The following is a 15,927-nucleotide window of genomic DNA, read 5'->3' on the forward strand; positions in this document are numbered from 1 at the left end:
AGACTGTAGCCAGACCAAATGCTTCTTGACAAACACTTAAAAGCGAGCTAATTACATGTCTTTAAAAAGCTGTATTTGTATTTATGGTTGCCATTACTGAGTGAAATGGTATTTTCTTGGCACCTAGGATTTGAGTTGTAACCGTTCCTTTGCTTTAATTTGATGATGCCGTGTTTGGAGTGTCCAGAGAGCTCTAGTAAAGAGCTCAAGGAATATCACATGGCCACACAGAGACCGGTGACTTCTAAAAATGTCAAACCGCATTTCCCCAGCACCTGTTGCTTAGAAAACAAAAAAGACGTATTCAAATTTTAAAAGTCTTCAGGCCTGAAAAACTTTTTACCAGCTAACAAATTTTGCAAGTAGCCTTGTCCGTATTCCAGACGTTACCCAGGCAGGCCCAGGTATTTTTATGTGCAGATGGTAGGATACCTAGAGACTCCCTGCAACTTCAGGCTGCCAAGACTTTATTTGTAATGGACACTTTATTGACCTGTGTTTTAGCATTTACATCTCATATTCCCACTTACTTGCAAGCTCCTTGAAAGCAGGCAACAGCCGTATACACATTTAGAGTTCCCTTAGGAACCGCCATTAGGGTGGTTTGATTTCATTTTCTCTCTCCCTGTGACTTGGTTTTCTGAGTTTAAGAAGAGGCAATGCTAGAACCGCAGTGGGCTGAGGGTTGAGTCTCCGTCTCAACTCAGTCTGACCGTGTTGTCTGGGAGGCACGGCGGAACTGCTGTTGCTTCCTTTCCCTGAATCTTGGCTGGCTTTCTGTTGTCTTTGGCCAGAAGGTTCTGAGGTTTCGAAAGGTGAAACAAATAAAAATAACAGCAGCATGAAATTCAGGGACATAAAGAGATGTTTATTGGGAGGCACAAATGGTTGCCCCTTAGTGGTCAGTCGGCTGCCTCTGTGGCCCCTCTCCCTCCACTCCTTCTGTCTCCTGTGAAGAAAATCTTAAATTCCAGGTTTTTATCAACTCTCCTTCCACCTCTTTTCTCCGAGCTTCACATCTGGGCTGTGCTGGCAAGTTGGGTGTCTTTGCAGGGGCGGGGACAACCCAGTTTTGGCAGCACCTGATGGAGGCCCTGGTCTCTTAGAACGACTTTGCACTTGATTGACAGATCATTGCTGCTCTCGCTTCTCTGACTTTGGGATTGTGTGTGAAGGCCAGAGTCTTCAGGAGGTGGGGGTGGCAAAGCCCAGTGTCAAAATTCATCTTATGGGCTGAATTCTACACGTCATTGGTCACAGGCTCCCCTAAACTATAGGGGCAGCCTCACCCGCTGCTGAGTCTCTGAACTTCTCCCACCCTCATTTGGTACATATTTATTTCACTTGAAGATTTGCCCTCTGGTACTTGATCCATTACTGTTTTTTTTTGAAACCTAAATTTTGAACTTATGTTTCTCATATCAGATTTCATTCTGGGGTCCAGTTTGGACCCTGCTCCCGCCTGCTCAGATAGTTCTGAACTATGTGTCATTATCATCTATAGCAAAGGCCTTGCAGTGATACCATGTGACTTCCCTCATAGTATCTCATTTGACCTTCACAAATCCTAGAATTTGTCATCTTCAAATGTGGTAAGTGTGACTCTCAGTCTTCATTCAGATTACGGATAAAAACACGAACCTGCAAAGCACCAAGGACAGAATGCTCTGGCGTGGCATTTTCTGGAGATCTTCCCTTGTAGGTTTGACAAATAACTGCTGATTAAACCTGTCTGGGGCCCAGAAGCAGTGGAGCACTGAGAACCCAGCACCGACCTTGGAGGCAGACAGACCTGGCCATTCCCAATGATCAGATCAGCGGGGGGCTCAGTTTCAATGATCACAGGCAGGTGAGAGTTGACTCCTCTAAACCTTTCCAAAAAAAGCACATGTCAGATTTGATTCTATCATCACTACCAATCTTTATTATTAGGATTAGGGGGCAGACGCAAAAGCAGCCACACTACCTGTTCTTGGAGCTCAGTGCAGACCCTGTCTTCTGTCCTGACTGGTGCCAGCTAAAGGCTTTGCTGACTTGCGGAGCTAGCGAGTCCCTTCAACCCCGAGGGTGTACTCGTGGGGCACGTGGCAGGCAGATGCCCCGTGCCAGCCTGCTCGGGCCCCGACAGTAGGGGGTACAAATATCATTTTCCATGTGTGCTGGGAAGTGAGAAAGTGTGGGAAGCCCTCGCTGAGTGACTATCTTAGTCAGTGTAGGCTGCTATCACAGAATACCATAGACAGGTGGCCTGAACAGCAAACATTTATTTCTCCTAGTTCTGGAGACTGGGAGTTTGAGATCAGGGTGCCAGCATGGTTGAGCTCTCGTTGAAGGGTTTTTTCCTGGTTTACAGATGGCCATCTTCTCGCTGTATCCCCACAAGGGAGAGAAAAGAGGCGAGTAAGGAGGGTGGGTAGGGAGAGAGAGAGGAATCAAGTCTCTTTTTCTCCTTATGAGGATACTAATCTCATTCAGCAGGGTTCCACCCTCACGACCCAACTGCCTTCCGAAGGCCACACCTAATACCATTACAGGGGGTTAGGATTTCTTTTTTTTTTTTTTTTAAGATTTTATTTATTTATCTCTAGAGGGGAAGGGCAGGAGAGAGGGAGAGAAACATCAATGTATGGTTGCCTTTTGTGTGTCCCCTGCTGGGAACTGGCCTGCAACCAGGCATGTGCCCTGACTGGGAATCGAACCGCAATCCTTTGATTTGCAGGCCCGCGCTCAATCCACTGAGCTACACCAGCCAGGGCGGGGGGTTAGGATTTCATCATATGAACTTGGAGGAGGATATAAACATTCTGCAACAGTGACTGATAAATTTGTTTGAAAGATTTGCATGAAGCAGATATAACAATATTTGGTGGCAGGTTTCAGCTCCCCTTCCCATGGAATCAGAGGACAAAATCCTGAGATCTGAAACGCAGACGTAATGGGATCCCTAGGCCAAGAACGAAGCCACTGAGGGCTCTGGACTGGCCAGATTCTTGTGCCCATGGGGCAGAGATGCCAGGATAGTATTTCTAACCAGTCATCTGTCTTTGCCATAACTTAATGTCCCATTGAAAACTGCTTTCTAACACCTCTCATGCTCTTTAATAAAACCAGTAGTGCTGATTGCGATGGCGTATTTGACATGCTCAGGGTGAACTCTGCTGCTGGTCTTTTAAAAGACAACTCACCAACCCCGGAGTATACATTTTCACCACAGCATGTCAGCTGTCACCTGATCATTCTTGTGTGTGGATTAAAAACTAACTCACACACACTATGCCACACTGTTGAAGATGAAGTATTTTAAAGTAAATTATAGACAGCATCAAACTCTGGCTCCTAAGCTGTGTGACATCGGGCATGTTCCACACCCTCTCTGATGTTCAGGTTCCTTATTATTAAAAAGGACAGGACTGTTGTGACAATTAAGTGACAGAATACACATAAGTTGGCACATAGCAAATGCTCAGTAAACAGAGGTATAATATTGATAGAAGTTATTGCCTGTTTCCGGATACCTAAAACTTGTTCATTCTTCTTCTTGCCACTCTGTGTTGGATTAAAGCGCTCTGTTTTCTTGGTTTAGAAATAGTCACCTCTGTTTGTGACATGGGGCCACAGTGGGCCTATGGGGTTCAACAAGCGAATGGGAAGAGAAGGAGGGTGGGGGGCCAGTTCCATGCCTGGATCAATCTCGATCCTCCCTGTAAGTAAAACAGAAATCTTTTTAAAAGATTTTAAATTGTATGTTTTTATAAGGCCTCCACTAATGTCTTAAGACTTAGATAATGTATTTTTCTTGCCAGGCGGTGGCGATGGTTGCCGGTTTTCTCAGGTTTACCTCCCAGGACGCTCGATTTGGTTTAGAGGGAAGCAAGTAGGAGACTCTTGGCTTTAACTCAAGGCAGTGACTACCCATTAGTGAGTAAGTGTTGCCTGGAGCCGACCTGATAATTAGGTCAAGCATTGCAGGATGGGGCATCTGTTAATGTCTGCCTGCGACAAAGTCATAAAGCTGACGGGGTCCATCGGAGATCACAGGGATGGGTCCAGTGCACATGGCCTTAACATACGTGAATATGCTCACCTGCGTCCACCAGGAGGTATGATGGAAACAGCCTGTCTAAGCTGTCTTCAGTTGCAGGGCCCGGTTTCCTGGCGAGATAGGAAGGGCCTGTGGGGTTTTGCTGCCTGGTTTTTCTCTGTGCGAGTCCAGCTAGCCAATCAGGATCCTTCGCCCTGAGGCACCCTGGTTGTCGGAGCATGCCCAGCTCCTCCAGCCACGATGTCGACTGGCGCAGGGACTTTTCTAGAACCTCTCAAACCTGACAGGGAGGTCCCTGACCAGCAGCTCTTTGTGTTTCAGATTGGGTCTGGGGACGGTGTTTTCTGGCCCCTCCTTCTGCACTTCATTTGGTGGACCTGCCAGGACGCTCTGCCCCTGAGCAGAGGGCTCTAATCCTTTGGCTTTTTTGATGGGTCTGGGGGGGTTTGGGGAGGTCTGGGGGAACATGGAGGATCTTGCAGAGGTGTTATAAGCCTCCAGGGTCAAAGAACACCATTAGTAATAATGTGGAAAATAGCTCAGGGGCAGCTGAGAGTACCTCCCCTATGTCCCCACACTTCCTTTAATCTGACTCCTCAGTCATTCCAGGAAACGCTGACCTCAGGCCGAGTGGGTCACAGGCCACAGCTGGGACTGGCAGAAACAGACCTGGGCTGCAGACTTTGCTTCTAGATCATCGGGGTGAGCTTGTAGGGGTCAGAGATAGGTATTCAGAGCAGCAGGGCTTCTGTTTGCGAGGTGCCCCCGAGAGACTGGGTTCTTTAGGAACCAGGGTCAGGAAGAACCTCGTTTTTCTGTTTTCATGGCACAGTGCCCCACAGCACCCAGAACCGCAGCCTCACGCTCCATCCAGGTCTCACAGGCCAATCCCCTGGCTGGACCTTACTCTCTGGGGCTGGACCACCCCGAGGGGGTTTGTTGTGGGCTGTGCTGGAGCCAAGACAAGATTTCTTTCTTTCTTTTTCAGTCTCTTTCACCTTACTGCAAACTTCCGCTTCAGCTAGTATCACTTAGCTGGTGTTGGAGCAGGGGCTCAGGTACCTCATTGCTTTCCTACAAACCGAGAGCAATGACACTTTAGCGCAGAGTTTTGGCGCTCAAAGGGGCGTGTCTCCAGATAGAGGAAGTACAACTGGCCAGTCCAGGCTGGCCTGAACTCCTACAGCAGGGGGGGAGGGAGGGGAGGTGGGAGCTGGGGGATTTGCAGGTAATCAGATCACCACTTCAGCTAGAAACCTCAGACCTGCAAAAGAACTTCCTCTTCTCACTTTCCAGAGCCTTCCTGCTATGAGGTGTGCTACAGGAAGTTGGGGGCTGGTAAAGGGGTAGGGCCGGCCCCATTCCATCCCCAAGGTCGGCTAGAGCTCCAGCCCTTGGCCTCGCAGGGCCTGGACTCCTGCAGCAGAGGTTCCTCTCCCTCCTCTTCTCGGAGCAGGGTTTCGGAAGGGGAGGGAGACTCACAAAGAGCCTCAAACCAATAACCCTCACCGTGGCTTCTTGTTTAGGGCAAGTGTTTGCCAAGAACTCCGACCACCCCTCCTCAGTCATTACTTTTCAGCATTGTAAATAAAGGTCTAGGAGTCAGGTCTCCGGCACCGAGGTTCTGGGTGACTCTGCAGCTGTGATCTGGAGGTGATCTCTGAATGGCTTTTCCAGCCCCAATTAAGGTCCTTCCTGCTAGTCACATTAACTCTCACCAGGAGCTTTCCTGTCAAAGGGAGGGAGGCGGGGCAAGCACTTAGCCTTAGTACACTGTCAACTCTGGCTGCATCTCAGTTGCGTGTGGGGCATTGATTTCACAGGTCCCTCCTTAGCAAACCTGCTAATAGGATTCTTTCCCTCTCCTTCCCTCCGCCCCCTGCAACCTGGCCCGACTCCTGGGCAGACCTTGATTACATGTCTCATTGATTCCATTCAGCTATTTATTAATACACTAATTAGTATGTTCATTTAAAGGAGAGTGACACCGCTTTTTAAAGATAAATGTACAGAGGTGCAGGTTAATGGAAATTTCTGTTTATTTAACACGGATGTCTGGTGTGAAGACGATTAATTTTGGATGTTAAAAGGACACAGGGTGTTTTTCTGGGGCTCAAATCACTGTCACTGACAGTCACCCTTTGAAAGGTGACACCTGGAATCATATTGCATTTTCCTTCAGTGATATTCACACAGGGGGCTAGTGGTGACCGAGGCATGAGGGTGGAGGCCTGGCTGTGTGCAGTCTTTCAGGGACAGGACCGGTGATGGATGAGGATGGCTGGCTGGTGAGGCAGGAACAGGCGGGGCTCACACACTACTTGTGTGTAGGGCCATCTCGAATTTTGTCATGAAAGGTCTGTGAATGGGTTAAGAGTGCTATTCTATCATAGGCTCCTTCTGTTTGTTCTTGAGTTGCCTGTAAGTGATATTTTAATCAGGGCAGGCGAACGCTGCAATAAACACCCCCCCAAATGTCAGTGGGTTCACACATCAGAGTCCAGGAATGGTTAGTATGTGGAGGGATTTTGCTCTGTATAGTCATTCATGAGCCCAGGTTCCTTCCATCTTGTGGCTTCACTATGCCTTAGGCTTCTCAGTTTTCCATGGGACTTCTGCATCCAGCCAGGAGAGAAGGAAAGAGAACATGTGTGAAGGAGGTTACAGAGCTGGGACGGGGACCTGGGTGCACCCAGGCTCAGTGTCTCCCAGCCCAGCAGCGTGGGGACTGGACGAGGGGAACCAAGTGCAGCTTCAGATGAGCCCAGGGACAAGGCAGGGCTGACAGGGTCTGCAGGACGCCGACAGTGGGGGAGAGAGCACGTGTCATGCTGCAGAGTTCAGGCGGAGGTAGACTTTTCCTAAGAGGTATATTCAAACTGGGTGGACAACAAAAAGGAGTTGCACACTGAAAAATAAAAAAAATTAAATAAATGAAAGCAAGTGGAAGAAAAGATCATAAGCTCCCAAAGGGGTTGCCCAGGTGTTGGGTTCTTCCGACAGGGACTGATGATGTGCTTGTGTTGGAGAGAAGGCAGCAGAGGGATGCAGACAGGATGCTCGGAGCTGCTGGGGAGCCATGTTATTGTGATGGATCGATTTAGAAAGACAGGTATTTTGAGAAGATTCAGCGTTATCCACCTTTCATGCCCCAGTGTTATAAGCGGGAGTCTTGGCCAAGGGCACCATTATCATGTGGTATGGATCCTCCCTTTTGCTTTTCTCCAATGATCCTGTGCTTCCATTCCCCCCCCCCCCCCCCCCAAAAAAAAACCCTCATGGCAGCTCACTTTGTAGTTCTGGCATCCTTTATCCCACTCCTAGGTCTTACCTGATGCTCCTGGCTGCCCAGTGATACCCTTCCTTAGAAGAGGGCTTGAGTATTGGGCCATCATCGAGGGTTAAGGTCACTTAGGAAGGTCACACTAATTGTGCTGGTCATCCACTGGGCTTCTGGGAGGAAGCCTGCAAAAATGCACACAGCAGTCTGGCAACATCTAATAACACAAAAACAATTCCCACTCCTGAGAATATTGCTCATGGCAATAACAGTGCTACCATGTAAGAATATAAGCATATATACATGTAAGAATATAAGCATATATATATACAAGGATGTTCAAATGGCATCATCTTTGTGCCAAAAAAGGAGGGATGGACTAAAGAAATTTCCCATGAACAGGGGAAGAGCTAAATAAGTTATGGTATGTACACACCATGGAATATTACACAGCCATTCCAAAATAAAATCACAGCTAAACCAGGTGACTCGGGGGGCTTCCATGAGGTATTGTTGAGGGAGAAGGCAGGTGTAACATGACGAGTCTGTGTGTGTTTGACTCTGTGAGTGTGGGGAAACATGTGGGAGAACACTCGGATGTCGACATGCTCTCTGCGGAGGGAAGTGGGAGAGGGGAGGTCGGGGAAAGGGGGAAGCCCAAACAAAATGTGGCTTTAGACGTCTGTGCTGTAGAATGTGGGGAGGGGTGAAAGACGTTGGGCAGAGAAGCAACCTAATTTGATTTGTGCATGTGGATGGGGGCTGTTACCATAGTCCAGACTAGAGGCAACAAGGGCTCTTGAGGCAATGGGAGTGAAAGGAGGAAGGGTCCAGAAGTAGGTCAGAGGTTAGTGAGCCTTAATGATGGTTAGGTGAGGCAGCTGAAGGGCTTGGAGGAGCCTCCCCCCAAGGGTGGCACTGCTGTCACTCAGGGAGGAAACGCAGGAGAAGACACAGGTGCAGACGATACAGAGGGGCTGAGTTCCAGGTGCCCAAGGGACACTGATCGAAGACATGTGGGGTGTGGCATGTGAGTGGCCCCGGGGTCAGCGGGAGAGGGAGGGTTGAGGCCCACCCTGGAGGGGGGCTGAGGGGCTGTAGGCAGAGGTGTGTAGTTGCAGCCCACAGGGAGTGTGAGGTTGGATCCCTGGGCCAAGGTGGGTCGTGCTGGGGTCATGGGCGGGAAGAGGAGCTGGACTGCCTCCTTCCTCCTCCCATGGAGCCTCTTGGGCAGCAACACTGGGGGGTCGGGGCAGGTCGTGATGTGTAGCAGAACTACGTACTTTGCAAACACCGAATAAAGTCATATTTTGGTAAAACCCAACTATGATGATATTTTAAACCAGTGCGCTGCATTCAGATCCCCTTTAAGTGTCCACTAATTTTCATCTTCGGCTTCAAAAGTGCTGACTGACTCTCCATTGTTGCACTCCCCACAAATCCAAACAGGCGCTGCTGCAAACCCATCCCAGCAAGAGAGATAAGGCCATAGCTCTGAATAAAACTTTCCTGATGGGCCACGGTAGTGAAGGGAACAGAGAGTAACACAGAGGGGAGCACACTGCTTCACAGGGAGGCTGGCTGGGCCTTACTGACCAGACGCCTCATTCCTAAACAGCCTGCCTGCAAGGAAGGGTGGGCTCTTCCTCCTGCTGTGGGGGTGGGGGGTTACTCCGAGCTCCAGTTGAAGACCAGCACATTCCAGCCCTCACTTTCTTTCTAGAGAATGTGCCCTCCCTTCAGCAGCCACCTACCCATTGGGTACAGGGATAGCTATCACCTCAAGGCACCAAGACAGCAATAAGAGCAAAGCGAGGTCGTTTGGCACTGGCATGGCTCCCAGCATCTGCGCCCCTGCCCCAGGCTGCACCCGCCTCTGGACTCAGCCTCTGCCTCCTAGTAAAGGGAGGACCCGCCCACCTATTCTGTCTTCTCCTGGTTCTCTCCCTAATACTCCAGCCATAACTCACATGTCGCTCCAGGAATATGAGCTGAGCATTAGAAAATCATTTTAGGGGGAAAAAAAGCCTAGCTCCCAAGCCACTCTCCAAACAAACAAACAAACAAACAGGGAATATTAAAGATACAGTAGTAACTTAACCCAAATAGCAAATCGCATGGCTGCTGGGGACGTTCTCCTGCGTCGACGCACTTCATCATTTTTCAGAACACCAAAGGGGGTATTCACACGAATGTTCCTCCCAGAATCAAGAAAATCTGTCCACGGGGGTTTTTCCAGCATCTGCTGTTTCACGTTTCAGAAATCACAGGGCAGACCAAATTTATCAAAGTCATCGGGGTTGGGGTCCAGGCAGCATGTGTTTTAAAGTTCCCCTGGTGATTCTCGGGCGCAGCCAAGTTCAGAGCCATTTCCAGGGATTGAACTAAGTAAGCAGTTCGACTCCCCAAAGGGAGTGAGTCGTTAATAAATAGTCCGTGAATGGGGGGATTAGACTCCCTGGAAGTCCAGTGTTTTTAGTTGTGCTGATGGTGGGGTGCATTTTACTCATGCACACTAGAAAAAACACATTAATGTTTGTGTCCCATTTCTAGCTTTAGAAAAAAGCTAGGTTCGTATTTATTGGAGAGCACAGTAGAAATATTTGGTCTTGGTGTTTTAGCAAGAACATGACCAAAGTTGGGTGAGAATAAGTGTTTTGAGGGGTGGGCAGTGAGGACAGAACCTAGGCTCTTTGGTGCCTATTCAGCTGGAGACTTTCTCACTGGTGTTGGTGCATCTATTTCCAGATCTGAGCCTGCAAAGTTATGCTGGGACATTAGAAATTAAAAAGAACGTCACATGCACTTGAAATTGCCCTTGATGCATTAGGTTATCATAAAAATCCTCTCTCAGGCATCTGGAAGTTAGAATTAAAGTCTATACTGAATTAACATTGCATTAGGGTTTCGTTTGGTTAAAGGCGAGGACTAGGAGAGTGTGGAACTCCGCTTCCTGCTATGACAACCCAGAGCCGTTTGAGCACAGGGCTCTCCAACCCTTCGCAAGCCCCACGGATTCGGGACGTGGCATTCCTCGAAACTCTTTTGAGCCTTTCCAAAGCGAGGCTTTGTCTCTCTTCATGCTGTCCCCATCCGCGGCCCTGGAGTGAAGCCACCAATTCAAAGGGTTGTTTGGCTGGGTGTTTTCTTCGGTTTCACGTTTTGTTCAACAGCGTTAGATGTGTTCACACTCAGACTCCCCGGGGCCGTGTGTGCGTCAGTGACTGGCTTTCTGTCCTCATTTAGTCGTGGCGATCTTGGGATCTGCAGTTGTGGCTACAAAGAGAGGTGCTCTCTGGTTGCTTGTTGTCCCCAGGGCTCATTTGCAAGCTGCTGCGTATGGCTGAAACACCCAGCAGCCTGAAGAAAAAAAATCCAGGCTACCAACAAACTCTCTGGTTACCTTCAGCACTGATTTGATTCTCCCGGTGGGTGTGCACGAGGTCCTGATGGCTTTATCTCCTCTCTCTTCTCTGTCATTCTGGAATTCCGGTCCTTGGCTCTTCTGCATGGTAGGCATATGAGCCAGGTATCTGGGACAGCTCTGCCCCTTGCCAGGCAACCCCAGGAGGGGCCCTATAAGAGCTCCCAGCCTCGCCTCGTGACCTTTGCAGCCGCTGCGTCCATACCCATGCCTGTGTGCATTCAGGGGGGCCCTGGCAAAGGGACACATTGGTATGAAAGGTACATGTGTTGATTGCCATTCAAAGACCTGGAGACTTAAGCAAAGGTGTAGATGTCAGAAGATTGAAGGAAATAGCATGCTACAGGCTTACAGGTAAAGGCTCTGGGATCAGATTTAGATTAAATTCACATCCCACCCCTTCCCAAGTTGGACAAGTTACTTAAACCTCCCAGAGGCCCCTTCATCTGTAAAATGGGATGGTCACACTTCCCTCACAGGGTGTGTGGTGAGATGATGTGTGTATACATCTCAGTCCCAGTGCCTGGCTCAGAGCAAGCACTGGTGAAGACCTATGTCCTCCTTTTGGAAAGGATTTAAGCTTTAAATTATTTCTGAAATTGGGGAAAATGTCACTGTGGAGCTAGGCTGCTGTTATTCAGTTTACTGTTTCCAGAAAGGAAGTATTTGAAAAATAAGTGTTTTTTTTTTCAGACCACTCGTAACAAATTGGCATACTTCGGGGCTCCCTTTCCTTAAATAGTGAAACCAGATGGGCCAAAAGTTTGGCATTTGACTTGCATATTTTCATTTTGTGAATCTCATGGGTAGAACCCAGGGTTCCCAAGCCCTGCTTATCCTAGGATTCCACTTAAAGAGGTTTGGAAAAATTATAGATTCCCTAGCATCATCCAGGGCTGACTGAATCAGAATCTCCAAGAGTGTTGGGAGTGGGGGTGGGGACGGAGAACTTTCTGGAGTGGGTTTCGAGATGAATCTGGTAATCAGTCCATTTAGGAAGCCCAAGCAAAGCCGGGTCACCGTTACTGGAGTTTCAGTACACGTGGGGAGTGTGTCTCAGTACTTCCATTAATGCTGTCTTCTTTCCATTCAGGTCTCCAGTGTGTCTTTAAAAATAACCCAGTATTATTGAAAGTCAACTGTAATTGAAACATGAAAAGGAAACCCTCAGTATTCAAAGGTTATCAGCAATTATTCCTTTCTGTTCCTGAATCTAAAGGAATATCTGGTCCTCAGTAAACGGTGGCCCTTCTGGACCATCATGATACTATATTCTGGAGATATTCTTACAAATGGATTCCACTGGAATTCTACTTAAAGCCATTGAACCATTTAAATTTGACCTATGCATTGGATTTCTTTCTCTTTCTGTTCCTACAACCCAGCCGTGTCGTTGTGTTGAACCCACTAGGGCCAGCTGAGGGGAATAAATGATGAAGACCTCCTCAAGCAAATCCGTGCAGGTGTGGTTTTTCTTCTCTTTTCCCTTTTTCATTCTTGTCTTCAAACCTTCTTGTAAGGACTATCCCAGCTGCAACCCTGGGGAGGTCTGAGGGGAGTAGGAAGAAAACCATGAGACCGTGTGTGGTTGTGGGTGTCCCTCCCTGACCCTTCCTTGTCTCCTTTTCATTCTTCTGCTGGTGTGGAAAATGGTCACACATGGGTCACCGTCCTTGGGGACTCCTGCCACAGCAGGAGCCATTGCTCTGTGCTGACCACCTCTGCCTCCAGGAAACCGCTTCTGGAGGCTTTTGCCCGTGTCTCCAAGAGTTGCTGCAGGGAGAACAGGCTCCAGGAAATAGGGTTACTTTTTCCTGGTTTTCTTTCTGCTTCTCAAGGGCAGGTTTTTGATGCTGTGAGTGATCCTATTTTGCAGTCATGTCAGTTTTGTTCCTCCTGTAGGTTTTGGGGACTCAGGGGAGGGCCCCAAGAGTCTCCTATCTATGGATTTCTGAGAATCTTTAAGGACTTGCATGTAGCAGCTGGATGTCAGAGAGGCACCTGTCCCCCATCCTCAGCGGTGAACGCTCTGAACCAGGAGGGTGTGTGTGTTCCCTTGTGATAGGAGCTGGGGGGGTCTGTCCCTGGCCTGTCAATGGGAGAGTGAGACTGGGTCATCTTGAAGACTCTTGAAAACAGGAGTCTTTCTCCTTCTTGGGAGGAATCCAGAGAGCTAGCTACCTGCTAGCAGACCAGGAGGACACTGGCTCCTTAGCACCCAAGCATTGGCCACCGCTATCCAAAAATAGGAAAGAAGAGGATGTCTGCAGGCATGGCTGAGGAACATCCTAAAGTTTAGTGATTCTCAAATCTGTCCTAAACCAGAGGTTCTCAGACGAGGCTATTAACTAGAAACCCGTGAACCACATCACATTTGTGTTTCATTTGGGAGCATGGAATGTTTTGCTGTGGCCAACCTTTAAAGATCAAGAGACTTCACTGCAAATGTGGTTTTGGCACGTCGGTGGAAATACAGGCATATCTGAGAACAGTGAGCCCGCATTCCCACGGGGCAACAACTGGGGGCAGCTCGAGGCTGCTTCCGAGGGGCACAGCTCTCCAGTTTGCAAAGCTGCAGGCGCTCTCTGCAGCCCCCTTTGTTCATCTGCGTCATTTGCCTCACTTACCTGGGACCCGGGGTTGTCCCTTGAGTTCAGCAGCCCTGCTGTGCTATAAGAATCATCTAAAGATGTACCAGAGGACTAGATTTCTGGTCCCCTGCGTCCTCAAAGGTTCTGATCCCAAGGGTGGGATTTGGTGGCAGTAAACCACACTTTGATAGCTATCAGCCTGAAGCTCAAGGTGCAATTTCCAAGAAGGGTGAATGTGACCTCCACGAAGAAGCCCAGGCAGATCCCACTGAGGAGTGGCCTCAAGATTCACTGTCAATTCAGGGTGAGAAGCAGATGCAGGGGTTCCCTTCTTTTTCCTTCTCTGGAGCCCAGGGGTCTCAAGCAGGGACAGAAAACAGGACACACAGCTGGGTTCTGCTCTTGCACCCGTAGGCGTGGGCTTGAGGCTGCTGCCTTCTTTGTGGCAGTGCTTAGTGAACAAAACTTACCTCCCTGAGACTTCTAGGAGAAGCAGAACGGTCACCCATTCCCCACTCACTGATCAAAACCAGAGCCCAGCTCCAGGGCCAGTGGCCTGGAAGGCTGGAGCGTGACTTAGAAGAGTTGGAGTGCTGAATGCTGGAGTGTAGCTCAGCATGGGCCAGAGCCAGCAATGGAGGACTGAACAAAAGGCAGATTCGCTGCTTCCTCTGTTGGCTAGGGACTTCCGGAGGAAATCCTCAAGTCCATCAGGAGGAGATGGGTGAAGATGAGAGAATTCCGATGTCTTGCACTTTCAAATATTTTCTCTGTAGTGTCCCCATTGTTTTTTATTCTGAAGATTAGCTTTGGGTGCAGTCAAGTGTTGTTCTTTAAGTTGTAGCTAGAACAGAGCACCCCAGGTCCTTTGATGGTGGCTGGGACCTTACAGAGGGAAACTGGGTATAGGCTGGCGCAGGCAGGTGCACCCTCTGGAGTACCCTGTCTGTCTGGGAGAGTTGGCAAAGCCACTGTTGGACCACCCAGGGATGACTGGGTTTATCAGAGATGATCGGTCACTCAGCGAGATGTCGTTTCCAGGGTTGGTGGGTTATTAAGAGTCTCCTTCCCATATCCCAACCTTAGCTCTGAATATGCAAAGGAATGCCTTCAGTCAGCAGGAACATACTGCACGATCCAGACCCACAGGGGCTGAGTAGCTTTGTGGTGGATGGTGTGAGCCAGTCGGCCAAACCTTTCCCTGCTCCATCAAGTCCCGACTTTGCTCAGCCTCCTATACCCTACTCTACCTCTTAAAACCTCTGTTCTCATCTTCCCTTTTTTTTCCTGGAAAACAAAACAAAACACCACAGGAAATTCACACAGCCCTTCGTTTCTCAGGAGACTGGAAATCCAACTGCTGTTTTTATTTTTTATGAAATAAATGCAGGAGAAAGTAAAAACACACCAACAGGTGACCCTCCTTTGGACTATGTCATGAAAGAGCTAGAAAAACTTTAGGTCAGTCCTTTGCCCTGGTGCTCAGGTGGCCAAAGGTTTAGGAATTACTCGAAGGGAAGCGATGCCTGCTTTCTTTTTCTTGCTTTCCTCAACGGAATTGAACAATTCCAGTGTTTACTGAGGGTTTCCTATAAGCCAGGACCGGTGCCAGGGACTGGGGTTCAGTGGTGAATCAGCAAATGCAGCCCCACCCTCAGGGAGCATAACGTCTCGCCTTGGGACACTTTGGCACAAGTCTTGCTCTGCCTGTATAGGTTTTTTTATTTTATTTTATTGATTATGCCATTATAGTTCTATTTCCCCCCTTCATTCCCCTCCACCCTGCACACCCCTCCTCCACCATCCCCCCTTTAGTTTATGACCACGTGTCTCAGGTTCTTTAGATTCTATATTTCCCCTACTATTCTTACCCTCCCCCTATCTATTTTCCACCTACCATCTATGCTACTTATTTTCTGTACCTTCTCCCCCCTTCTCCTTCTCCCACTCCCGTGTTGCTAACCCTTCATGTGATCTTCATTTCTGTGGTTCACTCCTGATCTAGCTGTCCTCTTAGTTTGCTTTTGTTTTTGGTGTGGTTGTTAATAACTGTGAGTTTGCTGTCCTTTCACTGTTCATCTTTTTTACCTTTTTCTTAGATAAGTCCCTTTAACATTTCATATAATAATGACTTGGTGATGATGAACTCCTTTTTAAATCCTCTACTCACACCTACATGTTGTCTTTCATTGGGTTAGATCAGCTGGCCCGCAGGAGCCCGAGAAGTGATGGCAGGAGGTGGGGTCCTTTTGGGAGAATTAGTAGGAACGTTTTGGGGACAGATAATATGAGCCCAGAGAACAGTGGGAGAGGGGTCATCATATTCTTGAATTCCAGGTCTGGAGAGGTGCAGGGGTCCTGGGATTAGGTAGGAAGGGGAAAGGACATTTGCTTTCTGCAGGTAATATTGATTTGGTGCAGACAATTAATTTAAAAAAGGCAGGAGCAAACCAAGCCTGTGTGTGTGGCGAGCTCTGCCCGGGGTGGCTTGCTCCTCCCTTCCATCTGTAGCACAAGAGCAGCTCAGATCGATGCTACGCTCGGTAATTTATTTATGAAATTATATGGCCCTTCCTCAAGTAACATTTTA

General features: G+C 48.6%; 1 protein-coding gene across 3 annotated transcripts in view; it reads left to right on the plus strand.

Annotated features, from left to right (window-relative positions):
- The window catches only part of PLXNA4 (plexin A4), a 440,676-nt gene that overhangs the window by 50,362 nt on the left and 374,387 nt on the right, over nt 1-15,927 (plus strand). The window lies entirely within an intron of this gene.

The sequence above is a fragment of the Artibeus jamaicensis genome, unplaced genomic scaffold, assembly GCF_021234435.1.
Source record: "Artibeus jamaicensis isolate MK-2021 breed Jamaican fruit bat unplaced genomic scaffold, CSHL_Jam_final scaffold_3307, whole genome shotgun sequence".
Classification (NCBI taxonomy): Eukaryota; Metazoa; Chordata; class Mammalia; order Chiroptera; family Phyllostomidae; genus Artibeus; species Artibeus jamaicensis.